The sequence below is a fragment of the Peromyscus leucopus genome, chromosome 1 (genome assembly GCF_004664715.2).
Source record: "Peromyscus leucopus breed LL Stock chromosome 1, UCI_PerLeu_2.1, whole genome shotgun sequence".
NCBI lineage: Eukaryota > Metazoa > Chordata > Mammalia > Rodentia > Cricetidae > Peromyscus > Peromyscus leucopus.
Window position 1 is genome coordinate 106,890,418 of NC_051063.1, and position 19,411 is coordinate 106,909,828.

The following is a 19,411-nucleotide window of genomic DNA, read 5'->3' on the forward strand; positions in this document are numbered from 1 at the left end:
CTCTGACCTCTCGGCTTTCTCTTTCACATTGTTTCTGTGTTTCTTATTTGGTGGGACGGTTGGTTACATCTATAACTGGCACCCAACGTGGGGCACGAACCCACGACCCTGAGATTAAGAGTCTCATGCTCTACCGACTGAGAGACATTGGATAATAGAAAAAACTACAGAATTAAATCAGCCTATATACTTTAAGGATGTGCTGACCTCAGAATGGAAACCAGGGTATGTATTACATTGGGGACGAGGTTTTGCTTTTGTTTCTACAGGAGAAGATAAGCTGTGGGTACCATCAAAATTGATAAAGGTTCGATTTGAACAAGAGAGACCTCTTAATTGAGGAGGTGATAGTTCATCAACCAGCATGAACATCCAATTTAAACTAACTTGTACCAGTAACACATGCCTTTTCATTTAATCAGATAATAACTTGCCAAAAAGGAACATCCCCAAAATTAGTCTTGGGGAAAGGTTTTTGTTTTTGTCTTTTAGGAGAATGAAGGTTAAGGAATCTGAAGAACACTGGACAAATGAGACAACTGAAGAAAAGGGACAAATCATCTATCCCAAGAAACCGAGTGAAACGGTGTATGGGTATATATTATCTGAAAAATTTTATGTCTTCCTAAATGTTTGTTTCTGCTTTTCTCTAAAGATTTAACACTATTGGTTTTCTAACAGTCCCAGTTCAATTAAAATTTAAAGCTGACTTTGGAGTTGGAGAATGGCTCTCTCCTTCTTTAAAATCAAGCATGTTGTTAAAAGGAAAATGCAAACTCCCTGTATCATGCCAGAATAAGAGCCATCTTCTGCTATGGTACAGGACAAAAGCAAAATTAATTAAGGGACTATTCTATTACTAATCTCAACTCTTTGATTCTATTCTGATTCTTTAAACTTTTCTTAAAGTATGAATTTTATACCAAAATTTACAAGATTAACATATAAAGATATATAGATATATATACATTTTAAACTTTGTTAAGATATGAATGGTCATATAGAGTACTAACTAATTCTAGAAAAAAGGCTAGCTGCATATATATGTTTTTATGTTCCAGTCTCTTATCAGTTTTCTGCAGGAAATCATGGCCAGGCCTAACATCAACTGAAGTCTCCAGAAAGAAGATGGGGCCCCACAACAACAACAATTCCACGTGGACAATAATAATATCATTAAGCTGACAAACATCATCCACAGATCAGCTTTGAACTACAAGGTGCTCAGAGCAATTTTGAGATGACTAGCTGAGATGATCCAGTCTCAAAGACTACTTGAATAAGGACTTGAGATAAACCCTGAACTTTGGCATTATACACAGACTGGATAATGAAGGATATAGTTACCTCTCCTAGAATTTGACAATTAACCAAAAATTTTTCTTTCAGGATAAAGAAAACTTCGCCCATACCCAGCAGGAAGCAATTTTAAGACTACGTCGCCCACATTCCCAAAGAGGTGGTGTGGGGTGGGTGGTTTTTTGGTCCTTTTAATGGGTTTTGGGTCTGGGATAATTTTCAGTATTTAGGGGGGTTGGTTACAAGTTATTGTCAAGGGTTAAGAAAAAGGCTAAGCAAAGGAGATTAGATTTAAGGTTCTTGTTTAAAAAAAAAAAAGAAAAGAAAAAGACAATTACTACAAATTTGAAACTGATATTGTTAGAAAATGCTATATGTATATTTCTAATTGTATTTATACCATTCATTTAACAATATAATACAAATTTCTGATCCTTGAATGTTATTATTACCAACTACTAGGATATAAAGAAATGAAAGTTAGTAGTTAGACATTACAATAGAACTTGTAGTCATATTAGATATGTTTTAAAAATTGAGCAGAGATGTTTTAGACAGGTCATCTTCAAACCCTTCAGAGATCTACAGAATATGGCATTTAAAATGTTTTAATAACTTAGAAAATTTTTCTTTTTTGAGACATGTCACCTCCTGGCAGTACTAATCTACTTCAGAGAAAATATGGGCATTGAAGAAACTGCATATGGAGTCAACTTTCCTTGTGGCAAAAGTTAGCCACTGGACAACAAAGTATCCTCGAATCAACAGGACAAAATGGACAGACAAAACACGAAACAATGGACTACTGATTCTTGTCAAAACAAGTGTGGTTATGGCTTTATCAAAAGGCATCTTCTGAGGCCAGGACAATATGGCCCCATCCCTGAAGTGGCCTTCACATCCGGAAAAGGTACGGTGCCCTTTTCTTCGAAGGCAGCTTAACAGGCAGAGGGCCGATGGATTCTGTTGTACAATGGAACAGCAGCTGAAAGCTCATGCCTCTCAAAAGTAGACTGGCATTTAATAAAGGGATGTGGAGAAGAAGGGGATGCTGAGATGAAGCCATATATACACAGCCAAGAAGAATGGACAGCTGAATTTAAAAACTGTCAACAATTTCCAGAATTTAAAATCCTGAATCATGACAGGACACTAGTGGAATTCAGGTGTTTCTGGTACATGGACTGCTCTCACCCAATGTGAGATTGAACTGTTGACCTTGTGTACATCCTACTTCACAAATGAGTCTGTCAGATACACTAAGCCTATAGGCTGAAGATGATGCCCCAACACTGCGGAGAAACCTCAGGTGACTGCCCAGGCAGCTGGCTGTTTCTGTCAACTCACAAATTTTTTGGAAGTTGCTTGCATGCACTTCCTGTTTTTTATTTTTGTTAGCTAATATTATTTCCTTCTTGGGTCTCTGAGGGAGTTGAAGATTAGTTAGTTATGGTTGAAGATTAGTTACTTATAGTTGAAAATTAATTAGGATAGAAAGTGCATTAGATACATCTTGGATTTACCAAAATAGGATAGATAATGGAATTATTTTCTCTAATTTGTCCAATACCTGTTTAGGTATTTATTATTTGTATATATTGTATATAGTTATTGTACTTTTGTATATAGTTTTTCTTTTGTTAGTCATAACCTTTTGCTTTTTTTTCTTTTTATTAAAATAGAAAAGGGGAAATGTGGTGGTAATCTAATTATACTGAAATGTGATTTTGATTGTATGTTAATAAATAAAGTTGCCCGGGGGTCAGAGCTATTAGAGCCATAGCAAGAGTGTGTCGGTGGTGGCACACGCCTTTAATCCCAGAAAGCCAGCCTTTAATCCCAGGGAGTGGTGATATAAAGCAAAAAGATATATAGGGCGTGAGACCCAGAAACTAGAAGCATTTGGCTGGTTAAGCTTTCAGGCTTTGGAGCAACACAGTTCAGCTGAGAGCTATTGGGATGAGGACACAGAAGCTTCCAGTCTGAGGAAACAGGACCAGCTGAGGAACTGGTGAGGTGAGATAGCTGTGGCTTGTTCTGTCTCTTTAAATAGACGAACAGTCAGGAAATAGGGCTCTCATTCGGGAGGCTGGGACACCACAGGCGGAAGGGTGAGATTTTGGCTCTGAGCTCTGACCTCTCGGCTTTCTCTTTCACATTGTTTCTGTGTTTCTTATTTGGTGGGACGGTTGGTTACATCTATACAAACGAGTGACAATGGCCTAGGAACAGATTCAGATTGCTCCAAATGCTGTATTCCCATGGTAAGTTTCATAAAGTTTTTGTAGTAACAACAAAGAAAATCTTGTATCATGGGGCTAGAGAGGGTTTGATAGTTAAGAGTGCCTATTCTTGCAGAGGACCCAGGTTTCCTTCCCAGCACCCACACCAGGCAGCTCCAACTGCTATAACTCCAGTTTCAAGGGATCTGATATTCTCGCCTCCTGACTGGTGGCTTGCCAAATGTGTTACAGAGATCCATCTCCTCAAGCAACAGGAACTTTTTGAACCATCTTGTAGAACCATAATTGAGAAAACAACCAGCCAGATAATGTTATCTCTTCACTTTTATTTAAGTTTAAAGCTCATGCCAGTATGCAAAAGGTTCTTTGGGGACCATCAGATCCCGCTATTCATTTTCCCAGGCTGACCATGTTTAAATCTCATGTTTGGGGCTTGTGAGACGACATAGCATGTTAAGGTACATGTTGCTAAGCCTGATGACCTGAGTTTGATCCTTGGGACCTGTGTAGTGGAGAGAACTGACTCCTGCAAGTTGTTCTCAGACCTCCACTTGTGCCATAGCATACACATAAACACACTAAATAAAAGGTTAAAAAATTATTCCTCACTATTGAAGTCTTTAACTGGCATATTGGGAAAGGTGGCCAAGTTTAAACTTAAACACAAATTGTAGTGGTATTTGCTCTGCCCGTTACCTTGGGCTATAAGGCCAGAAGGAGGCATGGTCACGTAGGTTTTTTGTTTTGTTTTGTTTTTTAAATCCTGGTGTGATCAGACACCAGATGGCCTAGGTATTGAACCTGGGTTCTCTGGGACATTAGTCAGTGTTCTTAATAGCTAAGCCATCTCTCTTCCTAGATAATGCAACAAATCTATGGGAGTCTGGTTAAGGAGTATTAGGGAAATTTTTTAGGGTAGATTGAGGAAATATACTCAGGAATATAGAACGGAGTAGACAGCTGAAGTCTTCTGATCTGACTGGGAGCGAATCCACCTGGCAGTTCGATGACATCAGGCAGCAGGTAGCAGGGAGAAGGGGCTCATGACCCTTCTTTTCTTTTTAAGAGGTCACGTATAAGATGCACTGCCTCCTTCGGGCCCTATATCCCAAAGTCATGGGTGGAGCAAATACCACTACAATAAATCTCAACATGATCAAACATGCCATAATAGATTTCAAAGTAACCTCTTCATCTTCCATCAGTACCCCATGATTTGGGCCCAGCAGCCCTGTATGCCCAGGTACAGTGGCAACAGTTCTTTCTGCTTTCAGTCCATCCTATGAGCAGGGGATGAGGTGTGGGCCTTTGAGAATGGCTATGCCATAGGAGAGGTGGCTTGCCCCGCCGGGGAATGTCATTGTGGAACCCCAAGAGGGAAGTGCAGGTTGCCAAAAGAGCACAGGAGGAGGTCTCTGCTCCTCTGTCCCAGGATTTGGCAAGTTCAACTAAGAGGATAGTAGAGTAGTTAATGTTGGGTAGATAAATGTCTACACTGTCAGAGCCCAAGGCAGAACACGCCCACCCCAATCACTTTTCCCATGAGCCTTTCCTGAAACCAGTTGTGGCTCGTTGCCATGGGAATGTACCTGATCACAACTAGGCTCTGTTGAGGGATGGTCTCCCATCTGCCCCAGGCACCATTCACTTGTAGCCCACTTGACTGTTAGCCTAGGAGGGATGCACACCACTAGGTCAAGTCTTTTGTGGGTACTGAATGAACCTTTCCTGTTTTTATAATAGTTCTATGTGGCCAGTGCTACACTGGTTAGTCCACATAACAGGTCCATGTCCCATATAGCCATCCTCTCTCTCCTTGTGGGCAGCAGGCAGCTCCCCAACTTTCCCAGTCTTAAGTATAGGATTCCCTTGGCAGCCTCTAGTGTGAGCTCCTTGGTCTGTGGACGTAGGGCACTGCCTTAGTCGGTGTTCTATTGCTGTGAAGAGACACCATAATCTGGCAACTCTTATAAAAAGGAAGCATTTATGATTGAGCACATTGGGTACATGCCCAAGAGTGGTATAGCTGGGTCTTGAGGTAGATCGATTCCCAATTTTCTGAGAAGCTGCCACATTGATTTCCAAAGTGGCTGTACAAATTTGCACTTCCACCATCAATAGAGGAGTGTTCCCCTTACTCCACATCCTCTCCAGCATGAGCTGTCATTTGTGTTTTAACCATTCTGACAGGTGTAAGATAGACTCTCAGAGTCATTTTGATTTGCATTTCCCTGGTGGCTAAGGATGTTGAACATTTCTTTAAGTGTTTCTCTGTCAATTGAGATTCTTCTATTTAGATGTGTACCCCATTTTTAATTGGATTATTTGTTTGTTTTGATGTCTAGTTTCTTGAGTTCTTTATGTATTTTAGAAATCAGCCCTCTGTCGGATGTGAGGTTGGTGAAGATTTTTTTCCTATTCTGTAGGCTGTCATTTTGTCCTATTGACAGTATCCTTTAAAGGTCTTACAGAAGCTTTTCGGTTTCGTGAGGTTACACTATTGTCTATCTTAGTGTCTGTGCTACTGGTGTTCTATTTAGGAAGTTGTCTCCTATGCCAATGTGTTCAAGGCTATTTCCCACTTTCTCTTCTATCAGGTTTAATGTAACTGTTTTTATGTTGAGGTCTTTTATCCTCTTGGACTTGAGTTTTGTGCAGAGTGATAGATATGGATCTATTTGCATTCTTCTACATGCCAACATCCGGTTATGCCATCACCGTTGTTTTGAAGATGCTTTCTTTTTTCCATTGTATAATTTTGGCTTCTTGTCAAAAATCAGGTGTCTATAGTTGTGTGGCTTTACATTTGGATCTTCAATTGGATTCCATTGATTCACCTGTCTCTTTTTATGCCAATATCATGCTGTTTTTATTACCATAACACTGCAGTACAACTTGAAATCAGGGATGGTGATACCTCTGGAAGTTCTTTCATTGTACAGGATTGTTTTAACTATTCTGAGTTTTTTGTTTCTCCATATGAAGTTGAGTATTGTTCTGTAAAGAATTGTGTAGGGATTTTAATGAGGATTGCATTAAATATGGATATTGCTTTTGGCAACATGGCCATTTTTAATATGTTAATTCTACCTACCCGTGAGCATGGAAGATCTTTTGTGGTAGGTTGAAAGAAAATAATCCCCAAAGGGAGTGGCACTATTAGGAAGTGTGTCCTTGTTGGAGTAGGTATGGTCTCATTGAAGGAAGTGTGTCATTGTGGAAGTGGGCTTTGAGGTCTCATATATGCTCAAGACACTACCCAGTGTCTTAGACCACTTCCTGCTGCCTGTAAGTCAAGATGTAGGACACTCAGCTATTTCTCCAGCACCATGTCTGTCTGCATGCCACCATGTTGCACCATAACGATAATGGACTACACCTCTGTAAATGTAAGCCACCCCAGTTAACTTTTCCCTTATAAGGTTTACTGTGGTCATGGTGTCTCCTCACAGCAATAGAAACCCTAACTAAAACAGAAGTTGATATCAGGCACTGTGGTATTGCTGTGATAGGCCTGGCCATGCTTTTGTTTGGAGGAATTTGGATTTTGGTACTTTGGGTTAGGAAAGAGGTGGAATGTTTTAAGTACTGCTTAATGGGCCATACTAGTTGTTAGCATTTAGGCATCTGTACTGGCCTGCCCTTAGGGTCCTGATAGAGTATATCCTCAGCTACAGCCACTAAGTCTCAAATATTATTAAGGACCAATCTTAATAATTTTCTTCCCAGGGGCCCAGAAGACAAGTTACAAATGGCGTGAATTATTTTCGGGAAAAGAATCTAAGTACACTGAGCTCTTAGTCCATCTACTTTATTCCTCCAGCATAAAATCCTATCTACGTAACTTCAGTTCTGTTACCATTCCTAGCTCCTTTCTTGCCTAATTTCTCTCTACGTTTATCTGCTGTCCCTTCTAAGTTCTATCTTAATTCTCTCCTCTTAGTTCTGCCCCATCTCATTCTTACCCATCTCATTCTTCCCCATCTGGCTCTTCCTCATCTTCCATCTCATTCTTCTAGTTCTCCAGTCAAAATCCTCCCCCATCTTTGAGGTTTATAGTTAAATACCCATGCAATAGTAGTGCTCTAGTTCAAGCAAGGTCACCAGGCTTGAATTCTTTTTTTTTTTTTTTTTTTTTTAAGATTTCTTTATTATGTATACAGTGTTCTGTCTGCATGTCTGCCTGCTGGCCAGAAGAGGGTGCCAGATCTCATTACAGATGGTTGTGAGCCACCATGTGGTTGCTAGGGATTGAACTCAGGACCTTTGGATTGAACTCAGGACCTTTGGAAGAGCAGTCAGCGCCCATAACCGCTGAGCCATATCTCCAGCCCCAGGCTTGAATTCTTACAGGGTTATAAAGGCAGACAAGAGTTTTCCTCAGGCAGTGACCATCAGGCTTTCCTTTACAACCCAAAAGGAGAATGGTAAAGGAGGAGGTCAACTAAGAGCTAAAACAGTTAATATATCAGAAAAAGGGAATTTATATGTTCAAACGACATCCCTAGAGGTGGTTTGGTAAATGTTAGGAGTCTATGATGTTAGTATAAATACCACTAAGGCTGTATCAGAAAGGAGGGTCCGAGCTTAATTTGCCTTTATTCAGATCATTTGGCCTTGGATGTTTGATAGGTATTTCAGACAAAATACACTGTTATGAGTTCTTGGAAGCATACATAGCATACAAGGAAATCATTCAAAGAATCGGCTAACATATATATATATATATATATATATATATATATATATATATATATGAGCTAAAATATCACCGAGACTTCTTAAACCATGGCTTGACCTTCGGAAAAGTCCTTGACCTTTCCAAGTAGTAGCTTTTGTGATAGTAGCTGAATTCCATTACATTTTCCTGTGACTTGCAGCAGGGGATTTCAGTTAAGAGATTGCATGGATCTTAGAAGAGAATTTTAGACTTTGAAATAAGTTTGAGACTGTTACAGACTATGGACACTTTTGAAGTTGAACTGAATGCATTTTTGCATTATGATATGGCTATACATCTTTGGGGGCCAGAGAGCAGAATATGGTGGTTTGAAAGAAAATGACCCCAAAAGGAGTGGCACTATTAGGAGGTATGGCCTGTTGGAGTAATGTGATCTTATTGAAGGAAGTGTGTCACTGTGGAGTCAGGCTTTGAGGTCTCATATATGCTCCAGATACCACCCAGTGTCTTAGACCACTTCCTGTTGCCTGCAAGCCAAGATGTAGGACACTTCTCCATCATCATGTCTGCCTGCACACAACCATGTCACACCATGATGATAATGGACTAAACCTCTGCAAATATAAGCCACCCCAATGAAATGTTTTTTCTTTATAAGGATTGCTGTGATCATGGTGTCTCTTCACAACAATAGAAACCATAACTAAGACATCTTTCCATCTTCTGATATCTTCTCCAATTTCTTTCTTTAAAGACTTGTCATACAGGTCTTTCACTTGCTTGGTTAGAGTTACCCCAAGATATTTTATATTTTTTTTCTGGCTATTGTGAAAGGCCTTATTTCCCTGATTTCTTTTTCAGCAGCCCATTTACTGTTTGTATATAAGAGGGCTACTGATTTTTACCACAAGGGCACTTGTTCAACTATGTTCATAGCAGCTTTATTATTCATAATACCCAGAAATATCTGGAAATAACCTAGATGTCCCTCAACTGAAGAATGGATAAAGAAAATGTGACATATTTACTCAATAGAGTATTATTCAGCTGTTAAAAACATTGACATGATGAAATTTGCAGGCAAATGGATGGAACTAGAAAAAAATCGTCCTGAGTGAGGTAACCCAGACCCAGAAAGACAGTCATGGTATGTACTCACTCATAAGTGAATATTAGCTATAAAATAAAGGAGAATTATGCTACAATCCACAGACACAGAGTCTAGGTAATAAGGAGGGCTCAGCGGGGGGCGGGGGGGGATGTGCACGGATCTCCTTGAGAAGGGGAAATAGAAGGGATCTTGTGGGTGGACTGGGGACAGGTGGGGATGGGAACCTGAGGGGTCAGGTTGGTCAGTGGATGGAGGGGGAGAGTACTGAAAGAGATGATTGGGGGAGCATTTCCAGGGCAGGTAGAAACCTGGTGCAAGGGCAACTCCCAGGAATCCACAAGGATGACCCTAGCTAAGACTCCGAGCAATAGCAGATATACAGCCTGAACTGGCCATCTCCTGTGACCAGGCAAGACTTCCAGTGGAAGGATTAAAATACCAACCCAGCCACATAACCTTGGACCTACAGTCTGTCCTGCCTATGGAATGTGCTGGGGAAAGGGTGGCACAAAGATTGTAGGAGTGGCCAACCAACGACTGGTCCAGCCTGAGACCCATGCCACAAGCATGAGCCCACCCCTGACACTGCCTGGATGCCAGGACCCAGAGTCTGGATGGCCCAAAGACCTAGGATAGAACCAAACATGATTAGAGGGGGAAAAGTATCAATGTAATGATGCCTAATGATATTCTGCTATATTCATAAATTGGTGCCTACCCCAATTGTCATCAGAGAGGCTTCATCCAGTAACTGATGGAAATAGATGCAGACCCACAGCCAAACATTGGGCCAAGCTCAGGAGTCCTGCTGAAGAGAGGGAGGAAGGATTATATGAACCAAAAGGGTCAAGAACATCACACACACACACACACACACACACACACACACACACACACACACCAAAAAACAAAACAAAACAAAACAAACCCCACAGAACCAACTAACCTGGGCTCATAGAAGCTCAAAGAGTCTGAATTGACAACCAGGGAGCCTGCATGGGACTGACCTAGACCCTCTACACATATGTGACAGTTGTGTAGCTTGATCTACTTGTAGGACTCAGTGGGAGTGAGGGCCTGTCCCTAACACTTTGGCTGGCTTTTGGGAACCTATTGCTCATACTGGGTTGCCTTGCCCAGCCTTAATACAAGGAGAGGTGCTTCGTCCAACTGCAACTTGATATGCCGTGTTTTGTTGATACCCTTGGGAGGCCTGCCCCTTTCGGAACAGAAATGGAGGAGGAGTGGATTGGGGGGAGGGGACAGAGGGGAGTTTGGGAGAGGGAATGGGAGGAAAGAAGGCAGGGGAAACTGTGGTTAGGATGTAAAAATCAATAAATTTAATTAACTTTTAAAAAAATTAAAGCTTTCTTACAGTCTCAGAGGTTTAGCCCATTATCTTAATGATGGAGTTTTACATCCAGATCCACAGGCAGCAGGACGAGAGAGCCGCTGGGCCTGGCTTGGGCTTTTGAAACCTCCAAGCCCACGCCCAGTGACACACTTCCTCCAGAGAGGCCTTATTTCTTAATGCTTTCAAGTAGTGCCACTGCCGGATGACTAAGCATTCAAATATGTGATCCTGGGGGGCCATTCTCATTCAAACCACCACAGGTGCCACAAGCCACCTACAGGAAAGTAGGGGGAAGGGATAAATTGGAGCTGGTGCCTTCTGGTTGGGAGCTTGCCCATCCTTTCCAACTGCTCTGAGAAAGTTGAAAGTAGCAGGAATGGAAGACAGGAATAGATTCCAGGATGAATCTTGGTAAGGAAAAAAGAAGTTGGAAAGCATTTTGTGCTTCTTTAACTTAAAGTTTTGTTTGTTTAGTTTTTTTTTGGGAGGGGGAGTATGCCATGCATATAGGGATGGGTCCCCACAAAGGCCAGAAGAGGGCATTGGATCTCCCAGAGCTGGAGTTACAGGCTGTTGGTGCTGGGAACTGCTGGGTCTGGGAAGAGCAGCAAGCATCCACTGCTGAGCCATCTCTCCAGCCCCTGAGTTAAAGTTCTTAAGAGAATACATATGTGTGTATGCATGTATTTGTATTCCTAGCTGGTGCTTACCAAAAGTGTTATAAGCATAAATCAGAGTCCAGACAGCACACATGGGATTTCCAGGTTCTCTGTCCTGGAATTGCACCAGGTACATATAGTTAGTGATAGAAATAGAAGCCTTTTATTAAAAGAAAGATAACTTCCCAGAATAGGAGTTTGCCCCCTCCTTGGGACCTGGGCAAAGTCCGAGGTCCAGTCCTTTGTGGGACATTCACAAAGCTTTTACCTTCTCTGGCTATAGGAGGCCACAGGGCTTTTTTTTTGCACATGCTGTTTTGTTATGTGCAGCCTACAGTTGGAAGGGTTTTCCCTCTTCCTCTACCATTGGTTTTATCATGTGTCTTTCTATGCTTTATTCCCCTTCCTCTCTTAGAAGGGAATAAAGCTAGAGTTTCAAAGCAATTTGGGAAACTGCATTTTGCTTTAAAAATTCTGATTTCTGACTATATTTACTTGAACCTGACATGAGGGACCACTTCTAAAGAATGCATTTATTTCATACCACTTCATTTTTGTACTGTTCAGCCAATTATTATTCTGCATAAAAGGTGTATAAGCACAGAGGTGCATCCTTTGTGACAAGGTTATTAAATTCATAAGACTCAGATTCTGTAGCATCAAAGTCAGATTAAGAACAGAGCAGCATGCCCTAAGGCTGTGAGCTTTTAGAGGAGTTTTTTTGTTTTGTTGTTGTTGTTTTATTTTGTTTTGTTTTTTGAGACAGGGTTTCTCTGTGTAGCTTTGTGCCTTTCCTGGATCTTGCTCTGTAGACCAGGCTGGCCTCGAACTCACAAAGATCCGCCAGGCTCTGCCTCCCAAGTGCTGGGATTAAAGGTGTGCGCCACCACTGCCCGGCCTTAGAGGAGGTTTTTGAATGTTCATTTCAGTACCCCCACAACTGGTCACTGGGATAAATTGCCCAGCATCTCATAGGAGAGGTATCTTCACCCCTAGGGGGCAAGACTGCAGCACTTCTTCAGGACTCCACTTGCTATGAGTGTGAAAGCCAGAGCCAGGCTCTTTCAGTTCCCCAGTCAGGCCTCACACAGTAAAGAAGTTTCTGTTCCCCTTGTGTGGAGATCACTGCTAACTCACAGGCTATTGCTATTTTACCTTTATTCCAATGCCTTTGTTTGGTTTTCCTTTGTGGATTCTGTAGGACATTACAAGGTTTAGACATTATTACCCTCCCTTCCCTTCCTTTGACTTCCTCCTTAACTGGAGTGTTAAAGTACCTACTGAGTAAACAGGGTTTGTCTGTGTCTCACCAAGGTAAACACCCCGTGAAGATGTGAAAGAGGCATTGTTAGGGTTACTGCAGTGAAGGACCTGGGCAGATCAGAGCCAAGGAAGGCTGCAGAAATGGCATCACATAACAGATCTCACACAAAAGATTTATGGTGTGTGTGTGGGGTGTGTGTGTGGGCGGTGTAAGACCATCTTGGAGTGGGGACAAGAGAGAAACAGACATACAGACAGAGCAAAAGAGGAGGCTGTGTTGGCAGGGGACTTATTAAAGGGTACACGTGTTGCATTTGGCGACTGGTGATGATGTGACTGTTGGCAGTGAGTCGCTGAAGGCAGGCTGGGAGAACATCTGGTTTCTAACATTCCTCCTTTTGTTAGAAAAGGTGAGGGAGTAGGAAGGGGTGACCGGTGAAGCAGGAATGGGGAGCCATGCTCTTTAGACTGCTTCCTGTTGTCTGGGGGATATCTTTGGGGACCCAAGAAAACTGGGATGCTGGCCAAGTCCTGAAGGAGCTGGCTAGTTCACTCACAGTCCAGGCTCTGCAAGACCATCTAGGGTTGGGCAAGTACAGGTGGCATCTGTGAGGGTGGAGTGCCTGGGGCTAGCCGCTTTGAAGCTGTCCAGGATGCATATTTTCAGGGGCCACCTGGAGCTGGCAGGTTGCTAGAACAGATATAGATATATATAGATATATATATTAGGGACAGTGGGTAGAGTTTAGGAGTTTAGAGGAAAATTTTTATCCATGATGTACATTTGAAACTTTTAGGCCCATGGTCCTGGTAGTTGGGGGGGAGGGGTCTTAAAACCAAGGAAAGGGGGAGGGGAGATCCCACCCTCAGGAATAAGCAGAATAGGCAGGTGATTGACAGTACTTATCTGGAATCCAAGAGAGGTGGATTCAAGTCAGTTCCTGAAACATACAAGAGTTTTTTTTTAAGTTTGCAAAAAGAGATTAAGTTTTAAATATGTTATCATTACCATTGTAATCTGTACTGAAATCCACATTGTAGAAAAAGTTGTAGATTCATGCCTTTGAGTCATAGTAGAAACTTGGAGACAGAAAATGATTTGGGGTTAAAAGCGTGAATACTTTTTCCTCTATCCAGAAAATTGGGTGTATATAGACTAGACAGGTGTTTTTAGCACAATGAGAAGCACTTTTCAGGCTATACTTAGAAGACAATCGAAGAAAATTTAAAATCTTGAGTTTGTCACCATGATAATAGTAGTTAGTGCTTACCAGAGCTATATTAATAGCTTATCAGAATTCCATTGATTAATGTTAAGACTAAATGTTTGAGGTCTTAATATAACAATAGCATAGAGAGGGGAATTAATCTGAAACATTTTGCATATACCTTAAGTCACTTTCTTATCACAACTTAAGCTTTCACATCCTCAGACCTTTATAACTTGCATTTATACACCTTAAAACACCTTCTTAGACCCTAAAACATTTTCTTAGATCCTCATGTTGTGCCCAGGTCGCAAGAACCCCAAGCAAGACCACCACAGAGCCAATATCTGGATGCAAGCACACAGAGGTTTTTCATAACAAAACACGCAAGCTTGGTCTGTCATCCAACACAGCGGGTGAAGGAAAACGTCTCCGAGCACTCACTTTAAGGGGTTTATACAGGAAAGGTTCACATGCAGAATATTACATATCTCGGGGGCTAGGGATGAGGTAAGCATAAGGTTACTAATTGCTAACAGGATACGGGGTCTCTATAGAGACATAAATTTGTAATCCCTGTGCCCTGCTTTTGTTGAACTCGGGATATATACATTTAGATTTATTGTTCCAGTTCTACTCTCCTCTAAGGTCAACTTCTGGTCAGTTGAGCCCATTATTCCCCATATCTTGTTTTGCCAAGTCCAGGATACATAGATTTATTGTCCCAGCCTTATAAATTGAACTTCTCGTCACTTCTAAAACTGCTGGTCAGCAAATGCCTTTGGAGGAGGGGAGGGGGAAGCATCTCTCAAGATGGCTACTGATTTTTCCCTTTCATTCACAACTTAAGCTTTCATATTTTCAGATCTTACATAAACTTTATAACTTTTCTCATCCAATCATTCACGAGATACAGGTGGTTGATTACTGAGAACAGTGATGTAAAGTGAGTTACATTGAAAACTATTTTGTGAGTTTATCTCTTTTTTGGAGTCTGGTAGTGAGGTAAACTGTGTCTAACCCAGTAGTAGCTCTAAGAAAGTGAAGCCTGTGGCCTGATTTTTACATCTGAACGGAGCTGAGAAGGCAGCTGAAGCCTTGGTTGCTGCTCTCAAAATGACGAAGCTGCCCCTGGCCTCGTCATCAAGACCATCAGAGATCTGAGGAGGATAAATTTTACCTGAGTAAGCAGGACATATAGAGTCCATACAGTGACTGGCAGCTTTACTGATCCTTTTATAGCTGCATCATTATGGAATATTGCAGTTTTTGTATGACTTCGTTTTTCCAAATGACTAAAGCTTAAAGTAAGCAAAGACAAAGAACCTAGATAAATATTACTGTGAACCTGTATAGACCTTAGGAATTTATAAATCTTGATTATCAAATACCTTCTTTATCAAACATATGTGGTTACTTATCTAAAATTTTTAGAAGCTTGGTGTTGAACAGTTAGCAAACACATAAGTAGTTAAGTGTAAATCCCTAAGTCAGCTTTTGTTAGTCTGAGTAGATCTTTATAACCTTTAAAACATCATATAACATGGTAAAACATCATATAGAGCATATTGTAAACCAGAGTTTAATCACATATATAGTATGTTGTAGCAAATATAACCTTAAATTTTTATCATCATACAAAAATCCATATTAATCTAAAATATTTTGGAGACTTCTTATTGCTTCCTTAGTCTAAAAGGAGATACAATGATAAACTAAGGGCTCAATAGAACTGAGATGTTTTATAATTGTTGCTTTATGCCACGTGGTCAGCTTAAGATGGTGAAGTCACACAGCACGTACCTTTAACCTTAATAAAGATGACTGCCAGTCATGTGGCTACTTTATCCTGATGAGGCCATCAGCCAAGACAGAGGAGAGACACATGGTTGCTATTTAAAAACATGTTTTTTTTTAGTAGATACACATCTCTATAGTAGATTATCTATCTATCTATCTACCTATCTACCTGTCTGTCCGTCCGTCTGTCCGTCCGTCTGTCCGTCCGTCTGTCCGTCCGTCTGTCCGTCCGTCTGTCTGTCTGTCTGTCTATCTATCAAGGAATTGAGTCCAATGAGAAACAGAGAAAGGATCACAAAAAGAACTCCACTATAGGGAGGATTAGGCAGCTAAGAGACAGAGAACAATGTAGCTATAAGGAACAATGAGGAACCAGCAGAAACTCCCCCCAAGGGAAAGTTCCAGTATCCCAGAAGCCATGAGGCCATAGAGAAGCTGTGGGACTTAGCAGACAGCTCCTAGGGGGAGGCAAGGAACCTCTCAATGGATGGGCGCAAGGAGGGATAGAGCAGATAGAGAGATGGCTCCGACGGGAAGGAGGAGGCAAGGAAGGGGCCACGGACCCAGGAGAGTGTAGGCAGCTCCTGGGGGCAGTGAGGAAGTTCCAAGAAGGATCTGAGAGGAGCCCTGAGGGAGCAGAGGGGGTAAGTGTCATGGTAATAAGAATTTCAATCTGGGGCATCCTCAAGCGGACTGAGAGGCTTATCAGAGAGAAATGTCCCGAATCACAGAGCAGAGGCTTCCCTTTTCACATGATGGGGGCCCGGTAGGGTGAGGGGAAGCTTCCTGGCACACTAGTGTGGCCTTTTGTAGTAAAAGTAGATAAAGAAGGGAGCTCTGGAGAGATGACTCTTACCTAGTAGAAGGGGAGAGACAAGTGGTTAGAGCATGTAGAGAAGAAAACAGCTGGACAGATGCGAGTGTCTTAGTAAGTAGAATTGCCCATGTGGTGGGGCCCAGAAGGGCATAGCCACATGGTGGCTGCCCCAAAAAGGCGTAGAAGGGAGATGCCCACATGGTGAGTGTCCCAAAAGGGGCATAGTGGGCTCCAGGAGCCAGAGAGAGGACACTTACCAAGTCTCTTACCAAGTAGCCCAGAGTGGGTGGCCTTCAATTCTGGACTATCTTGCTTCACTCCTAAGTACGGGGATCAGAGGCATGGGTCACCACACCCAGCAAACTTACTTCCGTGTCTTTACAGTCTAAACATGATGGTGGGATATATAATAATCATAAGCAGGTCTGAAGTTCAGCTGAAATTTGGGCTAAGGTCATAAACCCGAGGAACAAAGACAGTAACAGAAACAGGTGAGCTCACAGAAGGGATTGCAGGCTGAGTCCTGGAAAATGAGTCACTCCAGGATGCGGTGGAGGAGTGGTGAAGGAAAGAGACCCCTGTGGGAACAGGGTCAAGGGATGACAGATGGTGAGCGATGCCTTGAGGAACTGCGAGAGAGGCGCCAGGAAAAAAGCAGAGGGCCTTTGACCTCAAGTGCGTAGTGTTCCCTGGACACGATTTTGTGCCTCCTGAGACAAAGATTTGCATTTAATTTAAAAGACGTGTTTATTCTTGTTGGATATCGGAGAACAGCTATAGAACCCAACTTGAAATGTGAAAGGGTCTGCTGAGTGCCGTCCTCACTGCACTCTGAATCTGGACATGGCCCTCTGCCTGCTCTCATGCTTTCCCAGGTACAATCTATAGCACGTGACGGGCAATTGCATTTAAACTGGTCTGTCCTGAGAAGGTTCTGGAAAGGGCTGCTCTGTTAATATTTAGTATGCATTTGCTGATATTTCATTTACACGTTTTTTCTAATCATACATTTCTGAACTCAAACAACCTTCCTTGGATCATTGTTTTCTTTGTTACATTTCTGTATAAAAACAAAACAAAAACACTGGAGTGGGATTGTCTACAGCTTTAAACTGTAGCCAGCCTCATTCTTTCAGGTCCCCAGATTCCAGGTCTTACAGACACAGATCTGCATAAGTCTGTCAAAGGTAACAGACCCTCAATTTAAAGAGATACCAGTCAGTCACTTAGAGGAAAGCCTGGAGAGGCCCAGTGGCTGAGCAAGGTATGGGTGTCAGCAGAGTCAGCTACCTGGTTGACATGAAGTGGGGTTCAGCACACAGCTGGAGCCAACCAATTAATCCTGTCAGGTCCTCCTCTGTTAGAGACATCATTTCCTTGCTGTGCATGTGAAAACCTGGGCTGGGATCCTGGTCCTCCACCAAAGAGCTGTGTAATTGTGGCCAAATTACTTAACTAATATTTAGATTCTATATCTGTGAATAGATTTGGTATTCTGTAGCATAAATCCAATAGTGGCCTCCTTGTATCGCTGTGGTAAGATGACCTGGTTCGGGACTGTGGAGTACCTTATAACTTCTGGGCAGATACAAGGAGTCGGCCCCTGTCCCTGACCCCTCTCACTGATCCGTGCAGCCTAGAACAAACATCAGGGACTGGCCTGTGCCCTCAACACCTGTTCGTATTGGAAGTGGTAAGAAGTAAGGCTCTTATTCTATTCTTCTCTCTCACACTAAGGTGTGGCGGGACAGACAGTGGACCAAGGCTTTTCACACCACTTGCTGTAAGGGAGGTTAAGAAATAATTGGGTCAGGCTTGCTTTCATCTCCCCTCTGAACAGAGCATATTTCCAAAGCCACCTTACCCACACCCTTGCCTACATCAGTTCTGACCACTCCAGAAACTTCTTACAGAGCTCCCGTTTGTCATTTTATTCTAATAACCTTACCCCCAGGAATCCTTCTCTCCACTTCAACTTACTGTCAAATTTCACAGAAGACATTTCTGTTAAGAAGAGTTTCCAGGGGACTTAAAGAAAACGGGTCCAAATACAGTCAGGTACCCAGGGATGGCCTTAACAATGGTGGGCCCTAGTTCTGGAGAGGAATGGGGTTGAATCCCTTCCTGGGACTGTACTTGCCCAGATCTAACTGGTGCTCCAGCCCCTTCAGAATTTCACTCTTCCAGGAAGTTTCCAGGAAGTCTTTAGACTTCCCTGTCCTTCTAGACACAGCCTGTTAGAAAACTTTGCTCTGCTCCCTGCCACACACACACACACCCACACACCCACACACACACACACACACACACACACACACACACACACACGCACACCCTCCTCCACTCCCCTGCTCCCCTCTTACTCATCCCATGTAGACCCTCAGGTAAGTCACCAAGCCATGGAGACGCCCACCCCTCTACTCCGAGAGCCCTGCCTGCTTAGGCCTCAGCACTAGGCATACCCCGCTCCCCCAGGCCTTGGATTCTCTCCCCTTGTTAACTTTTTTTCAGTGTAGGCTAAGAGCAGACTCATGAGTATAGATAAGGACTTGTGAAATTTTTTGAAGGATCAGGTAAAAGCCCCGTGACAACATTCAAGGACCTCTCCCCAGCCCCCTCAACTTTCTCTGTGTCTCCAGGCCTGATGCTCCTCCATCCACGGTGTAGCTCGAGTGCCTCACAGGCATGCTCCCCGGCCCAGGGCTTCCTCTTCTATACCTCTCCTTGTCTGTTGTGGGAACCTCCTACCATCTTCAGACCTCAGTGTGATTGGTTAAATATCCCATGAATTTCTGGAACTCTCGACCCCATTCATCTGGGGTGCTCTTATAACACTCTCATCAATACGCTATTTGGAATGTCTTTATGCAAGTTCCAGAGTCCTGAGACCACTGTGTCATGAAATCTAGCAGTCCCAGCTGAACCAGCCCTTGGCTTACCACTCACTGAATACAGATGGCCACAAGGAGAGGCTGG